Below are 21,362 nucleotides of genomic sequence, written 5' to 3'. Positions count from 1 at the left end.
TCCCAAGTGTCTGAGGGCCCTTGTTTAGAAGCCACATGGCCTGTGGAGCTTCCCTTCTGATTGGGCATCATAAAAACTCTTGAGAATGTATGTGATAAAGAAGAACTCCCCCATCAGAGGGTAGGGAGGAAAAGAACTTAAGTAGTCAAAACCAATTTTTTTTTTCTTTTCTTTTTTTTAGTGAATAGGCAAAATGGTAACTTTCAGGAACATTTTTTACATAAATACCTCCCAGTCCCACACAATTAAAACTGTGTAACTATTTACTACACACCAAAAAAAAAGTGGAGTAAATAGGCTAAATTACAAACACTTGCAGGGAAAGACTGGCATCTTTTGATACTAAGTACTCTTTACACAGAGGAGAGCAACAGTATTTTGATAATTAAGCTTAAGAAAGTATACAAAACCGTTCAAAAATAGTTATTGTAAATCTACTAAAATGTTAAGATTATAACGAAAATAAATGGCAATTTATGAAAGTATATGATTTTAACATACAGTTTTAAATGACATCGGACTTAGGTTTACTTAGAAAGCAATATATTGTAAAGGTGAATGGTACCTTATTTCTGTCAACAATTTTCAAGTTATTTTGCTTGAACACAGAAACTGTAATTGTAATTCATGAGGTCTTTATTATAAACTTGTCACATTGAGAGATTTGCACTTTAATGCTATTACACTACTTTGAAAGTAACAGACCTTTCTGTTCACTTTGACTATGAATTTAAAAATGATTTCTGCTCTTCTATTGCTACTTTAATTTTGTTCAGCTATGCAATGTCTAACATCATAAGAAGAGAGCCAGTCAAGTCACAGGATTATAACATAATAAAGAGAGAAGAAAACTATATATTGGAGGAAGCCAATACTGAAGTACATAGGTAGCAAACTAGATAGGTAATTTTCAGCTGGGGGTGAATGAAGGATTTACCCAGTTTTATGAGATCCAATTAGAGGTGTGAGTTTGAACCCATCATTTTTCATCTTTCTAACCTCACTCTTTGGAATACACTGTTATTGAAAATCAATTGAATAAAGGAATGATTACCAGAATATATAGAACAAGCATATGTATTTATGATAACTGGTGTAATTTTGCTACTGTAATCATAATGTGCCATAAACTGTCCTCATATGGCAAATGCTTCTCATTATCCAGGATGATGGGGGAAAGACAGGTTTTCCATGAATTATTCAGTTAGTTGTATATAAAATCATGAGCAGTAGGGGCAAGGTTAAACACTTGTTCACTAATATTTAACATTACTGGTATAAGAGGAAAGCTCCCTAAATTAGAGACACAGCTCAGTCTTCCCTACTAGTTCTCTCAGTCTTCAAACTTAAGTTTCTACCTTCCTAAAACAAACATAACTACAAACAACAACATTTTGATTCCTGACTTTTATTCCTGACTCTCTCCTCCTTTTATTAATGAGATTCTTGAAAGAGGAACTACACTTAAAAAATCCACACCCTCATTTGCACTTTAGCTACCATGAATAAATAACTAAGAACTGTTCAATCTTCCTGCCTCTGAAAGCTGGTTTTCACTTTATCATTTAATTAAAATTGCTCTCATCAGTGTTAGTTAGAAACATTTTTTCAGTCCTCAGCCTGATTTATGCTTTAGACTTGATAACACAAAACCCCTTCTTTACAATCTTTCTTCCTTCTGGACTTCTACACTAGTGTTTTCACTTGTTATACAGTTTGGATATGTTTTAAACTTTTTAACTTTTTTTCTTTTCACTTTGTTCTTTAAAAGTTAATTTTTCCTGGGTTTCTGTCTGAAGCCATTTCCCATCTTCCTCTTAAATGTTTCACCTCAACAAATTATGGTATTAGCACCCATCCATAAACTAACACTTCAATATTTATTATCAATACTCACCTTCCTGTCTTCTGAAATCTTGTACCAGATCTCAAACTGCATCCTGGAGTTATATTTGTTATATTCCAGGCATGTCAGACTCAAACTTTTAAATCTAAAATCTTCACCCTAGAGAGCAACACTTTATTTCTTCTATACTTCTGGTCTCAGTTAATAACATCATCTCTTCTATAACTTAAATCAAGAAACGATTCATCCTTGACTTCTTTTAGCCGTTTAAGTATTTCACTCCATTATCTTGCTGGCGTGGTTTCTGACGCACAGTCCATTGTAACTCATATTCTTTTTCCTCCATAGGTAAGGTATTTTCTTTCTCTGTATTCTTTCAAGATTTCCCCTTTGTCTTTGGTTTTCTGCAGTTTCAATATGGTATTTTTGGTGTAGATTTTTTTCTTTTGTATATATTTTGTTTGAAATTTTCTGAGCTTCCTGGATCTGTGGTTTAATGTCTATCATTAATTTTGAAAAGGTCTTGGCCATTATTAATTTAAACATTTCTTCTGCTTCATTTCCTCTTTCTTCTTGTGCTACTCCGATTATGTAAGTTATACTCTTTGAAACTGAGTTCTTGGATATTGTTATTTTGCCTTCATTTCTTTTTTCTCTTTGTGTTTCAGTTGTCTTATTTTTAAAGCTCACTGATTCTTTCCTCATTTACTGATGAGCCCATCAAAGACATTCTTCACTTATGTTGCAATGCTTTTGGTTTCTAGCATTTCCTTTTAACTCCTTAAGAGTTTCCATCTCTCTGCTTATGTTGCCCATTTGTTCTTGCATGTTGTTTATGTTTTCAAATAGAACTCTTAACTTACTAATTATAACTATTTAAAATGCCACACCTGATAATTTAAAATCTGTGACATATATGAGTCTGGTTCTGCTGCTTGCTTTGTTTATTCAGACTGTTTTCCCTGCATTTTAGCATGCATTGTAATTTTTTTTTTAAAGGTGAAGGCAATATATTGGGTAATAATAACAACAGGTAAATAGTGGGAGTTTTTATGTTAATCTTGCTAGAAGTTGGGCTGTCTATAATATTTGCTGTAGCTTTGTTACCAGAGGCTTAAAATTCCTCAGTTGTCCTTACTTTTATCTCCTCTGCTGTCTTGGCTTACCCTAAGAATGCCTTTTAAATAGAGTCTGTGGCTTGCAGCTCTTTCAGCTGTGATTCAGTATTATTATACTGGAAGCCTGTTGATGTAGTGGTAAGGAGATGAAAGAAAAGAAATTCTATAATCTTATGATTAAATATCAGTCTCTTAGTGGACCTGTCTCTGAGTTGGTTGTGACTTTCACAAGTCTATGGTGGCTTTATTTTTCTCCCTCAAGTGATACAGGAAGGGTAGAGAGGGCTAGAATTGGTTAAATACCCTTCCTCCTAAGAGAGATAAGGCTCTCTCTGGTAAAGTCTTTTCTCTTGGGGTGTAGACCTTTGTTAGGAAAAATGCTCTGGGCATATTTCAAATGGTTACTTTTCCATCTGTCTGCCAAAGACACAGGGTTTTTTGTTTGTTTGTTTGTTTGTTTGTTTGTGTTTTGTTTGTTTTATTCTCCTCTCTTTGGTTCTTCACCGTAAGAACCTGGTAGGATTCCTAGAGGTAATACTCATGTGTGTGTGGGTCCCCACCTAAGAATATGGCCCTGCAGGAGTTTCCTATTATCAAGTTAGTCTGCTCACAGCTTCTAGCAATTCATCAAAATTACCAGTTAAGTGTCCTTACCAGGTTATAGCATCAGTGGCTTCTGTTCCAGGTAAATTAATTTCAGCTGTGATTCTCTATATTTGCCTGGGGAGGTGTTTGCTCTATGGCTTTACTTCTCTGATAGGCCCAAGACTAGTTGTTGATTTTCAGTTTGTTCAAAATTTTTCTTGTTGTAAAAACCCGTGACAATTTCCAAGCTCTTTAACCGTTGAAATTTAAAAGGAAGTCCCCAGCTTTGACGTCTCATCTTTTCTCACATTCTATACACAAAGGACATCCTCTTTTTGCCTCCAAAATTCCTTTAATTCATTCCCTTTCTTCAATTCCCATTGCCGTTGACTCAATTCAGGGCTTTGCATCTGGTTAGAATTCACTAGTCTTGGAATTGTTCTCCCTGCTTTTGTTTCAAAAGTAAGGAAGAAAACCTTAATAAGATTATTTATATTGCTTAATTTACCTGTTAAATGTAAGCTCTTTGAGGACAGGAACCATATTTTATTTTTATCCACCACAAATAATGTAGTCCTGTAACTTTCACAAACGAGGAGTTCAGTAAATACCAATTCAATGAACGGATGGGGGAGTCATCTACTACCTTACGTGACTTTGGTGTTTTAGTAGAAACATTAGGCTAAAATTTGAAATTAAAATTGATTTTTATTTCCTTAGATTAGTCCAGACATTCCTTGGGTGAATATATTTTGCCCATAAATATATTCCATTAATGATCCCAGTAGCTACCTCCTGGTGGTATTCTAATTAACAATTCAATGAGGGCAGGCCAGGGAATGTGCTATATAATTAAGACTCTGGATATATGTCTTAGATGGATAGATACAGTTAGACATATAGATATAGATATGTAAAATCTCCAGACAATCCTGAAATCCCCAAATACTCAAAAAGTATTTATCAGAAACAGGAAATCATTTTACTGCCTTTCATAGTATCAAAACTGTAAAGAAGAAAACTTTAAAATAGAAACATTCTTTTCTTTCTCTTTCTTCCTTTCTCTTTCTTTCTCTCTTTCTTTCTCACATTAGGTATCTAATACACTGCTTGAATTTTCACCACTTTTCAAGATAATTTTACCTTTTTTGTAAGCTACATCACAGTCATTATTCCTGTCTTTCATAAGTAAATTGAAATAAAAAAAATAGAAATAGAAAAGATAAGTGACTTGCTCAAGGAAAACACAAAATTATCAACAGAACTAAAATACAATAAAAGACTGCCAATATTGCAGTAATAAAAACCATGATTTCATATACGGGGACAATAGACAAAGAACACTGAGAAAAAATGCAGAAATTTAAATTCTCCCTAATCTTTAAAGCCAAGACTGCATACTACATATAAAGATATTTTTAGAAGAACACAGAAAAAAAGTATACAAAAAACCGTATTATTCTTAGCCTCACAAGAAAAGAAAAAAAATTTAATTTTTGTATTCCATATTCTATCAGAAACAAAATCTTCTAAATTTCACTTCTAGAGAAATAAGGGAAGACTCCCCACTCAGTTACATAGGCTTTGTATCCATCACTTCATTAGATTTGATTTTACAGAAACCCTATCAGTTAGGTGTTATTACTGAGATTTTACAGGAGATCAGAGTGCCTCAGAAAAGCCTTGATAGCTAAGATCCCACAGTTATATTTATGTTAGAAAGGAGGTTTACACACTGCACATTTGATGAGTAATTTCTGAGTTGACTCAATGTCTGGTTCTATAGAGAATAAAGTGTCATGAGGAATAATCTTTTTATTCTGGATTGCATGAGTTCATGATCTTTTGAATATCGCACATATACAGAAAAGTTGACACCAGCAAATTTGTTATTTTACAAAGTATGTTAGTTAATAAAGTAAAAAGGAAGTATTCCTGGGCAAGGGTCTTCCTAACCATCTGTTTTGCTCAGAGGGCCTCCATAGTTCATCATTATCTTGAGAGAATTATTTGAATGAATGTCAACAATATGAAAAAACCTAATGCCCTCTGCCTACCCCTTTTCCTTTCACACATAGTTAACTGAATGGAAAAGGTCCTTCCTCTACTGGTTCTTATCTTCAGCTTTTGAATAAATAAAGTCATGATGGATAATCTGAGCTTCCTTAACCCCTGGTCTCCATTTGACATTGGTCAGGGAAAGTTTTCAGACTTCCCTAGGGCATGCAGCCTGTAAGTACAATAAAAACAAATGGCTGTATTTGTACTTTTTCTATTATCTCAGCATTTTGCTTGAATTATTTTGAGGATCATTCATGAACCTGAAATATTCTTAGAGATCAATTAGAAGGCAAACATAAAAGGACATCAATGTTTGGGCTTAACTTTTGGGGGATTCTAACCCATCTCCTTTTGGGAGAAGGAGAACAGAAAGGTTAGAGAAGGAACTTGTCTCCACTGAGAAGCAGACAACCTAGACTACAGATAATAGTGACTCTAACTACATAACAGGGACTCAGGGAAGATCAAGTCCTGAGAGCATCCGTATCAGTCAGGGTGCTTTTGACAGTAAGTAAAAACATACCCACTTATAAATGGCTTACACAAAAAAAGATATTTATTATCTCATACAACAGAATGACCAGAAATAGGTGGTTCCAGGCTTAGTTAATTCAGTGACACATGAACGTCATCAAAGATCCAGATACTTTCTATTTTATTCTCACTCATCTTCAAAGGGTTGGCATTAGTTCTGAGGCTTGATGCTTCATAGTTGCAGGAAGGCAAACATAGATCCAAAAAGCATGTTCTCAATCAACTTAATTTAATAGTACTCCTCGCTTGTATCTTTTTCATCCAATGCAATTTTTTTTTTTCCTATGGTCCATTGGCCAGGTTTGGGTCACACAATCAAAGCCTAGCTTCAAGGGAGTATCAGACATTTTTCAGCTGGTGGGCTCTACATCAAGAAAGAATGTCGCTGGTACAAGAGTGTAAAGCAATTATATTCCAATAAGTAGCTTAAAAAAGAAAGAAAGAAAGAAAGAGAGAGAGAGAGAAAAAAGAAAGAAAGAAAGAAAGAAAGAAAGAAAGAAAGAAAGAAAGAAAGAAAGAGAAAGAAAGAAAGAAAGAAAGAAAGAAAGAAAGAAAGAAAGAAAGAAAGAAAGAAAGAAAGAAAGAAAGAAAGAAAGAATGTCTGTGTGGGGATGGGATCAATAAGGTAGAATCTGACATCCTAAGAATGCATACAAAACCCTTAGGGAAAGTCTCCTATAACTTGCACTCTTATAACTCTTATTAATTTAAATATCTTTTACTCAGTAGGGTATTTAGAAATAAGTGAACATTAAATGTTAGCCATTGGACAAGGGCCTGAGAATGCAGCAGCAAACAAGGTGGAAAAAGGATGCTTATGCTCTTCAGCACAAGGGACAGATTTTTAAAATACAATGTTCAAGCTCTGATCTGAAAGATAAGTGTAATTTTGCTGTGGGAGAAGAAAAACAAACACATCTGGACTAAGGTAAAAGAGAACACAGAAAATGCAAGGAATTAAAAGATATCTAGTACAGATAAAGTATAAAACACAAAGGGATAGAATGGCACTGTACAATGCTGTACAATAAGTCATATCATTTGGACTTTATCTTAAGGGCAAAGGAAATGAAGGTGTTTAAAGACAAGGTTTTTTTGTGTATGGATATGACATAATATTTGCATAAAGTTGGAAGAATGGGAAAATAAGGGGAGGAGATAGAGTAGTAAGAGAGGAAGTGAGGATACCAATTAGGAGACTATTACAATATTAGAGAAAAGAGATAACAGTATTTTAACTAAGTTGCTAGTAGTGGCCCTGAATTATAAATTTTGTCCCAAGTCCTCTGGAAAAAAGCTCAACTACTGTCTGAAATAATTTTTATCAAGGTATTAATGCACAGAATTTTAAAATGCATAATTGCAAATCAACTCAATGTAGTTTAATAAAGAATTTTCAAAAGTCAATTAAGAACCTTTAAACCTATCTCTAAGGGATCAGGAATCTTGAGGAACATTGAGTTCCCTCTAGGTTAAACATGGTATCCCACATGAAGTTCACTGACTTCACTGCAGAAGATTGTTCTCTCCCCATACATGAGGCAGAATATAGGAAAAATATGTAATCTCTGGGGGGTTTGTTTTGGGTAATGATAGATTTGGTTTTCTAATTTGTTTGTGTATTGGTTTGGTTTACTTTTCTATAAGAATGCATTTCCAATAATCTACTGGCATTTAATGGAGAACTTGATTACAATAAATTTTGCTTCTTGGATACTTTTACAGCAAGGCTTACTTGCAATCACCCAACGAGAGATACATCTATCCATGCACTCATGCACATCCTACTTTCAAATTAATTTTCTTCAATACATTTTTCATATTCTCAAATTATGTTTCTTTCTATCTAGGACTTATGAATACATAGATACAGTGTAAATCTTCTCCCTATCACAGTCTTTCAATTGCCAGTGGTCTTTAAAATACAGATTAAATTAACTTTTGCTAGACCTGAATTTTCTACTTTCTACAGTAGTAACTTTAGGCAGCATAGTGTTCAAGACAATATAATTTGAGTTATACTATTATCAGGCAAAAATAGGCTATGTTTTAAAGAGAACTACATAAAAATAGTCTAATAAATGTATTCAGTCATGAGGCAGTGAATTGTTTTCCTCCCCCCCCCCCCCAATATATTAAACCAAAAGAGTAAGGAATATTCAAAGGAAAGGAGAACTATTACTAAAAGAAGCAGCTAACATTTGTTTTGTTTTAATTGTAAGTCAGGCACTCTGGATAAATTATTTCATTTAACCCTTACAATAACCCTGAATTAGGAACTTGTGTTTTGTGATCAAACATTGAGAAACTAATGTTTTAAATGTGTAAATAATGCACTCAATCACCCAGAACTACCCTGTAACCGTATTAGGTCTATTTGGCTCCAATGTCTAGATATTTCAATATGATGATACATTGCCTCTTTCATAAAACATCTAAAATATGCCAAGCATTCCGAGGTGTCTTAAACACATTTAATGTAGTTAGTACAATAATAGTGCTGGATAGGTATGGTAGATATTAGTATCTATATAGGACAGATTCTAAAAACCCTGAAACTCAGAGAGGTTTAAATAAATCTTCTAACGTCACGTACTTAAGTAGTGGACATAGATAAGTAATGGAGTTTTCATTCGAACCTATACATCAGCGTGGGCTTGGGGGATGGGACGATTCAGGCAGCAATGCGAGCGACGGGGAGCTATGGGAGTGGCAGATGAAGCTTTGCTCGCTTGCCCACCACTCATCACATGCTGTCGGGCCTGGTAGGGGGCCCCTGCTATACATTTTGACACCAAAGTACACTGTTCTGGTTCCAAATTGTCCAAGATTAATAATAGAAATGGTCACAAATTATCAGGAGGAAACTAAGCGAGGGAGGGGTAATAGAAAGTGCTGGATGTGAGGTCTTAGAGTTTAGCAGGTCATGTATAGAGGCATTTTTTAAGTTGTCTTTTATAGCAAAGATTTATTGATTAATTAATATATTCATATATTTTTTTCAAAAAATACTTTTTAAGTGCCAAACCATGTGCCAGACACTGGTTATATAATGTTGAAAGAAACAAGCTTCCAGTTGAGAACTGAGAAAATGCAGTAAACTAAGGCTTACTAGGGGTGGCAGGAGGGAGAATAGTAAGGAATAGAAATGCATGGGGTACTTGGATAGTTACAGAATTAAAAAACTTTGTCATTTGCTAGTAACGTGGCCTTTCTCAAATTCTTTACTATCTTGGTACTTCAGTTTCCTCATCTGTAAAATGAGGGAAATATTAGTGCTTAATTTATGTGGTTGCTGTAAACATTAAAATGAGTGATGAAGACTAATTTGTGTCAGTATATGTAAATCATTTAGAAGGAGTGCCTGCCTTGCAAGCACTCAATAACTATTAGTTATTTAGCATTACATAAATGTTGGCTGTTATGATGATGTCGTGTTTCCTACTAACATTAAAGCATATCACCAAAGTTTATTCAATGTATAGCTAACTCTTAATAGGTACCATTAATTAGATCTACTAATTAGAGTGAGTCTTTCTCAAATGGGTTTCTTTTCAAAACAAGATCAGTTGGAGCTCTGAAAAATTTCCTAAAGCTCTTATTTAATTTTCCATTATCTTTGAGATAACTTTCCAAAAATTTACTTCTCTTAATGTGACTTACATAAACATTCTTCTATTCAACAGCATGTTTCTGTCTCTTAGAAACTACAAGGAGATCCACAGCTATGCCAATAAAATGTCAGAGAAATATTAAGGACTTACAGCACCTTGATGCTATAAAAATGTACCACAATTTCAGAGAACTGAACTGGAATTAAAAAGGGAAATTGTTGTACTTCATACAATACAATATTTTTAATTGTTATATTAAAACATTACTTAAAACACCAAACTTACTATCAGTGGCACTTCTGACAGTTTGGAGTGCACTGCTCTCACCTAATTCCCACATTTTACACATGAAAATACTAAATTACGTGATGGGTAAATGACCTTTTCAAGACCATACAGCTAGATAATGGAGGAACCTGTACCAAAAGCCGGTCCCCTAACTGCTGTTCACAGCACAGAACTAATTCGTCCTCACATAAAACAGGAACTGGAGACCAGAGTTATAGCTTATCCCAGATGGAGAGACATTTTACTCAGGGGAAGGTTTACTAACTTTCCACATACCAAAGCTGTCAGACTTTTAAATTCTGTTTTGCAAAAGAAAATATTCTGCACAGAATGTCTAACCTCTTCTTTCCTAAAGAACTACGAAATATTAGCTAAAAATCCATGAATGTAAATAACAGTTTTGAATACGTTAATTCTATACATTAAAATGTGCCTATTTTCAGTTAACCCATTACAATCATTCTGTATTAATTTCAAAATCTACATATTTCTAGTTTAAATTCTTAAGGGAGAAATCCGTATGTGTGTCATTGCAGTAATGAGTTTTAAGAATGGAAAGAGCTACATTTTTAAAAACATTAAATTAAAATGCAGATAGAATAAACTCCATCAAATATCTTTTCTTGCTATTAACATTTGTAGTTCAGAAATTGTCTCTCCATGTGCTACATTTAACAACTTTATCTCGCTGACAGTAAAATCATCTCTAAAACAACAGGTCTGCATTGCCAAACTATTTGTAACTGAACGGAATAATAATTCTTATGATGTTTCATCAGGCATCTTAGGAGAAGAGTTAACGAAAAATAATTATTATTATGTTTTGACATATTGAGCAGATACTTTAGCACTCTCTGGAGTGAAAACAGGGTGTGTTTTTATCACTTGATCTCAAGTACTCAATTCATCATTCTTATATGATCTCCAGGAGGAAATGTGGAGTGGGTTCATTCAGTCTTAGCTTTCAAGGTGCTAAAGAATTATTATCAGACAATGAATCATTTTTCCTTGTTAAATTAATTAAAGGAGAACTCAAATAGAAAATGATCTTGTCAATAAGTAATCTGGGCAGAGTTTCGAAGCTATACATTTTACTTAAAGCATTGATCAGCATTCTGCGGTTTTTTTAGCTTAAATCTACAAAGCTTAGGTATCCATTTTTAAGACTGGGGATTTTAATCCTACATACAGGCCTATCAATGTACTTTTTGGATAGGAGTGGGTGAGATTAATGAGCTTATTATAATTCATTAGAAAGTGGTATGTGGATGACTGCCTACTTTAATTAGTTTTATTGCTGTAGAAAATTGTTTCATATGCCAAGCTCATCACCAAGCACGCCTGGAAAACATTAGAGCAGTAATCAGACTTGATATGAGGTACCTTTCATTAGGCATTATGGCTAACAGCACTTATAATGAACAAGGAGGGTATTAAAAAGATGGACATTCCAGCATCTAGCATAAAGGAATATATCAGGTCAGCTATTTTTGTGAAGCAGAGTGCAAAGTACAGAACTTCAAAATACTGTTGTGGCACACAGGGTACTAGATTCATAATTATGGCAAAATGTTTAAGTATATCAGGTTTATCTAATAAACCTCAATACAAATTTTCTATGACCCATATATTATCATGAAAATATTAGTAACAGATCTTCCAAAAAAGTAATACTTCAAATGATACTTTTTAACCAACACCACCTCAAGGAATAATACACCTATAACTTTGATCAGATAGAAAAATCAAGTCACAATGTGAAGGAACAAATCCAAATATAAAACATTATTTCAGATTACAGGTAAATGAAAAATTATGAATGTACTCCATTGGAATTGACTGTCCTCTTGTGGTTAGTTCTGACTAATAAAAATATTTCTTTTTAAAATGTTCTTAGTACTTTTATACCTGAGGTCAAAGTTAACCATACAATCATTTACTATTTAAGATTTTGGCCTCAAATAAATATTAGAAGTTAAACCTCATGAACTAACCAGAAAATAAAGAAGAAACTATGTACCCCTACATTCTCTCACTCTGAAGACACTCATATCATTCATAATTTACCAAATTTTATTTTACCGTATCTTGTTAAGTAGTGTTTAAGAAGCAATCTTCATTTCACTGATAAAGAGATGAATGTTATTACATTTTTACATGTATTGATAGCATGTTGAAGTTTTTGACCACCCAATCTAACGTTTACCTTTTTTAAAAAAAATATTTATTTATTTATTTGGCTGCAGCGGGTCTTAGTTGTGGCATGTGAGATCCTTTTAAGTTGAGGCCTACAGGAGCTAGTTCCCTGACCAGGGATTGAACCCAGGTCCCCTGCATTGGAAGCACGGAGTCTTAACCACTGGACCACCAGGGAAATCCCTATCGATTACTTTTTAGAGTACATTCTCTCAATATTTAGAATTATTCCTTTAATTACATGAGCTATACACTCTGGACATTCTAATTTCTCTTCAGCTATTACAGAAGTAATGCTAGTGTAATTTCAGGTGGAGAACTGCAATTTCTGGCTTCTCTAATGTTTTTTGTTTTCACTGGAAATGTTCTAACTACAAAGCATTACAGTTCAATAAGCTATCGTTAAACAACAAATGCAGAAAATACCAGCAACTGTTTTTCCATTCAATATAGATGTCACCTTGGTTGAATAAAATCTAACTTTAAAAATGTGAGGAATAAAGTAGAAAAGCATTTAACCATATCCGATTCCTGAGTAATCTTATTAAAACAACAATAAACAAACCTAATCATCATCACTAACAGTAAGAGACCAACAAAGTACCCCATTTCCAAACCCCATAAGTATTTTCAGTGTCCTAAGGAAAGTTGCTTGCCTAAGGTTTATTAGTAGCTTTCAAGATTACACTGTAAATATTCTGATTTCCTATCTTACAACGTAGTGATTCAGCATACAATCCACCATCAATTACTTTTATTAAATCATAAAATTAAGTTATGCATATGATGAAAATTAAAATAAAAGCAACTGGTAGTATTAAAATGTTTGCCTATTTTGCATTCATTTTCTAAAAAATTACTCTGTTGGGATTATATTTCATTTTGTTTGCAATACAGATTATTGATTAGTGAGTAAAAGAGGATATAAAAACTTGGGAAGAAAAAGAACATTTTTCCTTTCGTGTCATAAAAAGAAAGGGTCTTCACAAGGAAAAACATTTAATAGATAAAATCGTTTTTTAACACAATAAGAAAGCCTACATTTCTGTAAGAGGAAATCAATTTAACAGACAAGTCACAGTAATTCTGCCAGGATGTTCTTGAGATTAGATAATGATTTGAGGCTTCACTTTATCTGCTACACCACAACTCAAAATGTTGGAAAACAATAATTTAAGTGCAAGCATGAAAATATTTTCAAGTATGAAAATAGTCTGGTGATTGATTAATTAACCTGCCATTAAAGAGTTATAATTCCTAGTCAGTTTTTCAAATGACACTGAAATGTTTGCATTTTGTTCCAATAGTGAGTGTGTTGTACCTGACATTTTCTGTGAGAAATTTTTGCCTACTGGCACATATAAAACAGTCATCAATAAATAATAAACATATATTTGGTAAGTCTTTCACCCATCACCTATCAAAAACTGGTCTTAATTTTAATAGTGAAAAGTAATTGATATAAAGTTTGCTATGTTTTCTCTCAACATTTTTATGAAACCACTGAAACTGGAGTAAATAATATACTGACTCAAAACCAAAACTCTAATGATAATCCTCACTGCCCCGTAAAACAATATTTTGAATAACAATACTAAGAAAATCTTTAAGAAATAATGGAATGTGTTTACAATTTGAAATTGTTACATAAATTCTTTCTTTTTTTAAAAAAAATTACACCACATTAGTAGCATTTTTGCCTTGACGCTAAATGTTCTCAGAGTGAAAAAAGTCACTGTAGAACTAAAATTTATGAGTAGAATTATATAATTTCTTGCCTTAGTCTTACATTTACAGTGCCTGGAATTTAAACAAAGACCAAAAGTCGGGGGACCATCTAGACAACATTTATACTGATTATATGTTTCGGCTCCTACCAATTGTCAGCGGTAATGATGCCTAAGAATCACTCTGTGACACCAATTTAAGACACAACAATGTAGAAATAGTAATTGGAAACCAGAGGATACATCACACAAAGCTGTGTGTAAAAAGAAAAACAAGTATTATCTGCTGGGGTTCCAAGTGAAATCCAAATTCCCATTCCAATATTGGTACCTATGAAATTGGCACAAAATTGTAAACCCTGAGCTATGGCCCAACACAACACATTTGGAAGTTGTTTCTATTCAAAATACTACCTGACTTTTTACAGAAACGTCTATTTTGTTCTACTTCTTTGTTTCTTGGTGCCTGACATTTTGTAAATACAATCACTTTATCTGGTAAAAAGGCTGTAGCACTTTATCTCTCTAGTTGGGAGGAAAAGCAAGAGTAGGATGTACGAAGAACAGATTTTGATTTCTACCAATTCAAGTATAAAATTATAAGATGGTATAAATTGGTCAACGAAAATATATTTTCATTTAAGATATCCATTTCTTCATAAAAATTTTGGTTACTCAATAATGTTATTTAAAGAAAAATAGATGATTATCAAATTCTAGTAAAAAAATAACACATTATTAATAACAAATAATGTAAAATATATTTTTATTTCTTTGAATATTTGGATGATATATTTAATAAGTGAAACATAGCTTTAGAATAACATATTTTATAAATAAACAAAAGTACCACTAGAAATAAAATATGAAACATTTTTATTTCTAATAAAGAGATTTTATTCTAAAGATAAGACTATTATGGACCTAATAACTGTTCCCCCAATTCATACGGTGAAGTCCAACCACTGATGTAACTGCATTAGATGAGGTCACGAGGGTGGGGTCCTCAAAATGGAATTAGTGTCCTACTTAGAAGAGGCAGAGAGACTAGCGTTTTTTCCCTTTTTCTCCATCCATCATATGAGGACAGACTAAGACAGAGGCTGCCTGCATGCCAGGAAGGGGCCCTTTGAAGGAATCAAAATTTGCTGGCACCTTGATCTTGGCCTTCCCAGCCTCCAGAATTGTGAGAATAAATATCTGTTGTTTAAGCCACCCAGTCTATGGTATTTAGTTACAGCAGCCTGAGCTGATTAAGACAAAAACCAAAAGGCATTAATTGGGATAATTTATGTAAATATTAACCACATGCAAGCATTTTAAAATTATAGTTATATAAAAGGCTGAATAACGAATAATGCATTAAAACACCCACAGCTATACTTATGACAGCAAAGCAGTCCCACAAAAAAACAATACTCTGTACTTGCAGGATAATCACCTTAGGTTCTAAATAAATTTTTTTTAAAAATCTCTTGCCTCTAGTACTTTTTTTTCCCTTTGAAACAAAGGAAAAACATCAAAACTACTATTTTCCTAACTTAGGTGATAGATTTTATTTGCATCATTGTTCAAATGACTTGTTCCATTCAGACTTTTAGTAAACCACTGAGCAAGAAATTTTATTTGACTCCTAGAGTTTTGACTTTGTCAATAACTCAGTTTCTTCGTTATTTGCATGTGGTTGTGCTTTTGTGATGTGTACATGTGTGAAAAAGAAAAAGCAGCTCATGAGAAAGGAGGAGAGAGTGAAGCAACTGAGTATCAGGAAGAGAGAAAGTGCCAGGGAGAGATCTGGATAAGAGAGGAAGTGGAAGAAGAGAAAATGAGAGGAAGAAAAAGGAAGACAATGATTGGTACAGTAGATGGTAACCCCCGTAAACACCAAAAAATAACAAATAAATAATAGTTAATACAAGGAAGATAATTTGCTTTGGGCTCTTTTCCTAACATTTGAGGATAACATTAAGGTATTGAAAATCTTGTTTAATAACTCATTCTTTGATATATATGTTATTCAAATATTAATCTAAATGACATACAACCCAGTCTAAAAATGGTAATCCTTACATGCCCTAATTTTTCTTTTTTTGATCGCAAGTTTTTGACCTTCCACTCACATATTTAGTAGCAAACATTTACTGAGTGTGATATTAATCATCTGTAGGTGTGTAACAAATTAAATAGAACAAATATTTATTATCTTATGCAGTTTCTGTGAGTTAGGAATCTGGGTGTGGCTTAGCTGGGTGTTGGGCTTAAGGTCTCTCCAGGTTGTAATCAAGATGTAAGCCAGAGCTGCAGTCTTCTTGAATATAGATCAACTCAAGCTACAGGATCCTCTTTCAATCTCACTAATATGAGCATGTACATAGGGCTGTCTCATAACATGGAACCTTCCCAAGGGCAAGTGAACTAAGTAAGAGACAGTAAGTTAGAGTGACCAAGAAAGGCAGTCTAGATATGAAGATCTAATCTATAACTTTGTAAAAATTATATTTTTCTCAGCAATCTAGTTAATAACACACAAAGATATTTACAAAAAAAGTACCCTTTTGAGTTCACTAAAATAGGACAACCATTTGGTTTGGTTTAGGGTCAGCAAACTGGAATTCAACTGATTTCTAGGGAGAAAAAAGATCACAGATAATTTTCAAAGCTGAAGAAATAACTGTTTAAACCTCTAACATTACTTCAATCATCAAAGAAATGGCAAATCCGAAGTTCAAATACAATTATGTTATAATGCCTTCATTTTGCCTCTTCTAGAATTGTGAATAGCACTATTGCTAAATTATTTTCAGATTAGTTTACTATGCCTTAAAAACAAAAATCAAAAAACAACAGTACGAACACAGAAAAGCAGAACAATGAATCTGTTACACCGCACATTTCTTTAAATGTCCTCTTACGTAATCACTCCAGAAGGCTCTGTTGGGCAAATATTGTGAATGTTAAGATAATGACTATCATGCACATTTTTTGAAATCTGAATGATGCACAGAGCATTTGTGAGGTGGCTGGGTACCATTCTCTAGTCAGATAAATGCCATTCAACTTGTTCTGTAGTATAATCACATTTGACAGCTAATTCGTCTTAAACTGAACTGACTGTTAAGGTAGTGATGAATTGCTTTGCATCTTCTAAACCACAGAATATAGAACACATCTCATATGAGCTCTAGTGCACAAAACTTATGGGTCCTTAGATCTCATAAATGTTTTATTTCTTTAACTGTCTCTACTTCTGTATCATTGGAAAGAAAATAAATATGAGTTACCAGATGGCATTTGTCAGATAAAGACAAGGTCCTTTTGATTATGATTTACTTCCAATTCTTTGTATACAATTTATTACAAATAGGTAATATATACAAATAAAATTAATTTCTGTTTAAGTGTTATTTCTCTCTACTTAGCTGTACCTGGTGTTACTTAATACACACAATCCTGAAAATACGATTTATAAATAAAACCTTTGTATAAAGAACATTTTACATAAATTGGGGAAACTATGTGTTCAATTGCCCCTTGAACAACATGAGTTTGAACTGTACAGGTCCACTTATACGGTGGTATTTTTCAATAGTAATAATACAGTACTACACAATCTGCAAGGTTGGTTGGCTCCACGGATGTGGAGGGCCAACTATAAATTTTACTGTACTTTCATAAAGAGTGTATCAATTTGCATTAGAAAGAATTATCTGCTATGTTCACACATGGGTTGACTGTCTAATTAACATTGATGAGTTTCTTGTTTAGATTTTTGGCATACCACAAGTCTCCAAATTTCAAACAATTTATGTTCTTAAAGTTTCTGTCTAGGTAAGTTTATAAAAGTTTAATATATGTATTCCCTTTTCTTCCTCCAATGTTTTCAGTGATCCTGCCTACTCTTTTGGCTTCAACCACCTCCTCCTATAGGAACCCATACAGCTAACAGTCCTGAACTACTTGTATGACTTCAGACCATACTCACCTCCATGTTTCCACCATCTTGCCTTCTGCTCAGAATGGCCTTTCCCTATTCCAGCACAATTCAATTTATTTTAAAAAGTTCAGCTCAAATATTGGCTTTCTGGGAAATCTGGAATCTCTTGGTCAAAATTAGATGTATTTGTAGCACAGACATATATATAATACCAACTGTAAAATTGATAGTCAGTGGGAAGTTGTTGTATAACAAAGGGAGTCCAACTCGAGGATGGAAGATGCCTTAGAGGACTGGGGCGGGGAGGGTGGGGGGGACTCGAGGACGGGGGGGAGTCAAGGAAGGGAGGGAATACGGGAATATGTGTATAAAAACAGATGATTGACCTTGGTGTACCCCCAAAAAAAAAAAATTAGATGTATTTAAAAATCTATTTTAACCCTACAATCTAGCCTATAATTGTAGTTTGTTTAATTTGTTTCTTGTTCCACTCCTCACTAGAATGCAATATTTTTAGAGGAAGGAAACCATGGCTTAATTGACTTTGCAATCCTTACTATAGTGAAGTAACTGGAAAAGAATACATATTTTTTAAAAAGTTGTTTGAATGGGAAAAATGGAAAGAGGGGATGGCTCTCTAAACTCTGCATTCCAGATTCTAACTAAGAGTACAGAGCAATCCTAAACAGGTCTTCAGGTATATCTCTTAATTGTCAAAGTTCTGGAGTGATCCTTGGGTAAAAATACCTGTATATTAGGTGTTCATAGGTCAAGAAATGTTAGAAACACAATATCAGGATGCTCCTTTGGGCAGCAGGAAAGAAATTTATCTCTCACTCTGTTTAAAATCTGCATATAGATGCACTATTAATAAGTGTATTAGGATTTTATGCAGTGATTCAGACTCCTTTAAGGAGACCAAAGGCTATTTAGGAACCCATTTTTGTTAAAAACAGATTTCCCAAAGTCCTTGTACAGGCTGTTAAGTACTAAGCCAAATTAGGCTTGATGTAGAAACACCTCTGAGAACATAGGAGACAGTTAATTGAGTTAGTGACCTGTTTGCTAAGAATTGTGTTCCTGATTGGAAGGAAACTTGAGCAGAAGTATTTTACAGAGATTGCTGCATACACAATGGGTTGCCACGATTTTCTCTCTACATTTCATTACATTCCAAAGGAAAGAAGCATAGGCCACCAAAGGAGAATGAGAACAATGAGATACTTCATAGAATAAAGACAATTATTTAATATTTACAAAATGACTGGTCAATTTACTAGGCAGTGAGGAATAAATATTGGTTAACAATACAATGTCATCATTAAAGTATTCAGAAATGACATAGACCAGCAGAAAAGAGAGCATGAATTGCTACTAATATTGAAGTTATAAGTGACTTTTTAGGAAATCATGGGCTACGGATTTTCAACTAATTCATTGAGAAAAATAGTTTCCAAACATGGCATAAATTAATTTTCCTCATTGTTCTTTTAAACAGCTTAATAATAGGTTAAGTTTTAAAAGTTATTATTATAATTAATATTTTTAAAATTTTACACTTTTATTTTAATAAATACTTCAATTCTTACAGAGAAAATATAATAGCCTTGATACTCTGCTTTGCTTTCTGTTTAAATAAGGCTTGTCATTACACTCCATGCAGCCCACACCTCATGCATCGCCATCATTAGGTGACGTGATATCTCTGTAGGCATAAGATACCAAAGAAAAAAATAATCAGTACTTTTGGTGTGTTCCATAAATGCAGCTTTATTAGCGATGATGTTGATACTTAAAGGCCAACTAGTGGTCTTTAAGCTTCTCAAAGGCAGCTGAACAGCTTCCCAAATTATAGTTCTATTTATATTCTAGTTTTTTCCTAGTTGGCAATTATCAATAATTTGTTAACAATAAATCAGACAGGGACTTCCCTAGTGGTCCCGTGGTTAAGAATCCACCTTTCTCTTGCATTCCTATACACTAACAACAAAAGATCAGAAAGAGAAATTAAGGAAACAATCTGATTCACCATTGCAACAAAAAGAATAAAATACCTAGGAATAAACCTAAATAAGGAGGTAAAAGACCTGTACTCAGAAAAGTATAAGACACTAATGAAAGAAATCAAAGACGATACAAACAAATGGAAAGAAAGACCCATGTTCTTGGATTGGAAGAATCAACATTGTGAAAATGACTATACTACCCAAACCAATCTACAGATTCAATGCAATCCCTATCAAATTATCAATGGCATTTTTTACAGAACTAGAACACAAAATCCTAAAATTTTTAGGGAGACACAAAAGACCCCGAATAACCAAAGCAATCTTGAAAAAAACGGAGCTGGAGGAATCAGACTCCCTAACTTAAGACAAAACTACAAAGCTATAGTAATCAAGACAATATGGTACTGGCACAAAAACAGAAATATAGATCAATGAAACAGGATAGAAAGCCCAGAGATAAACTATGTCAACTAATTTATGACAAAAGAGGCAAGGATATTCCATGGAGAAAAGACAGCCTCTTCAATAAGTGGTGCTGGGAAAACTGGACAGCTACATGTAAAAGAATGAAATCAGAATACTCCCTAACACCATGCACAAAAATAAACTCAAAATGGATTAAAGACCTAAATGTAAAGCCAGGCACTATAAAACTCCTAGGGGAAAACATAGGAAGAACACTCTTCGACATAAATCACAGCAAGATCTTATCTGACCCATCTCCTAGAGTAATGAAATAAAAACAAAAATAAATAAGTGGGACTTAATGAAACTTAAAAGCTTTTGCACAGCAAAGGAAGCTATAAAGAAGACAAAAAGACAGCCCTCAGAATGGGAGAAAATATTTGCAAACAAATCAACAGACAAAGGATTAATCTCCAAAATACATAAACAGTTCATGCAGCTCAATATCAAAAAACAAATAACCCAATCAAAAAATGGGCAGAAGACCTAAATAAGCATTTCTCCAAAGAAGAAATATGGATGGCCAAGAGGCACATGAAAAGCTGCTCAACATCACTCATTATTAGAGAAATGCAAATCAAAACTACAATGAGGTATCACCTCACACCAGTTAGAATGGGCATCATCAGAAAATCTACAAACAATAAATGCCAGAGAGGGTGTGAAGCAAAGGGAATGCTCTTGCACTGTTGGTGGGGATGTAAATTGATACAGCCACTATGGAGAACAGTATAGAGGTTCCTTAAAAAACTAAAAATAGAATTACCATGTGACCCAGCAATCCCACTACTGGGCATATACCCAGAGAAAACCATAATTCAAAAAGACACGTGCACTCCAATGTTCATTGCAGCACTATTTACAATAGCCAGGTCATGGAAGCAACCTGTCTATCAATAGATGAGTGGATAAAGAAGATGTGGTACATATATACAATGGAATATTACTCAGCCATAAAAAGGAATGAAATTGGATAATTTGTAGA

At 33.7% G+C, this 21,362-nt stretch overlaps 1 protein-coding gene and 1 non-coding gene across 3 annotated transcripts in view; both read right to left on the bottom strand.

The window, feature by feature from the left end:
* The window catches only part of CCSER1 (coiled-coil serine rich protein 1), a 1,304,443-nt gene that overhangs the window by 719,064 nt on the left and 564,017 nt on the right, over positions 1-21,362 (bottom strand). The window lies entirely within an intron of this gene.
* Positions 12,348-12,420, bottom strand: TRNAW-CCA (transfer RNA tryptophan (anticodon CCA)). Its single transcript has one exon. It is a non-coding gene; the product is annotated as a tRNA-Trp (tRNA).

This window comes from Hippopotamus amphibius, chromosome 3 (genome assembly GCF_030028045.1).
Source record: "Hippopotamus amphibius kiboko isolate mHipAmp2 chromosome 3, mHipAmp2.hap2, whole genome shotgun sequence".
Taxonomy (NCBI): Eukaryota; Metazoa; Chordata; class Mammalia; order Artiodactyla; family Hippopotamidae; genus Hippopotamus; species Hippopotamus amphibius.
Note: the sequence above shows the minus strand (reverse complement) of the source record. Positions and strands in the feature narration are given on the sequence as shown.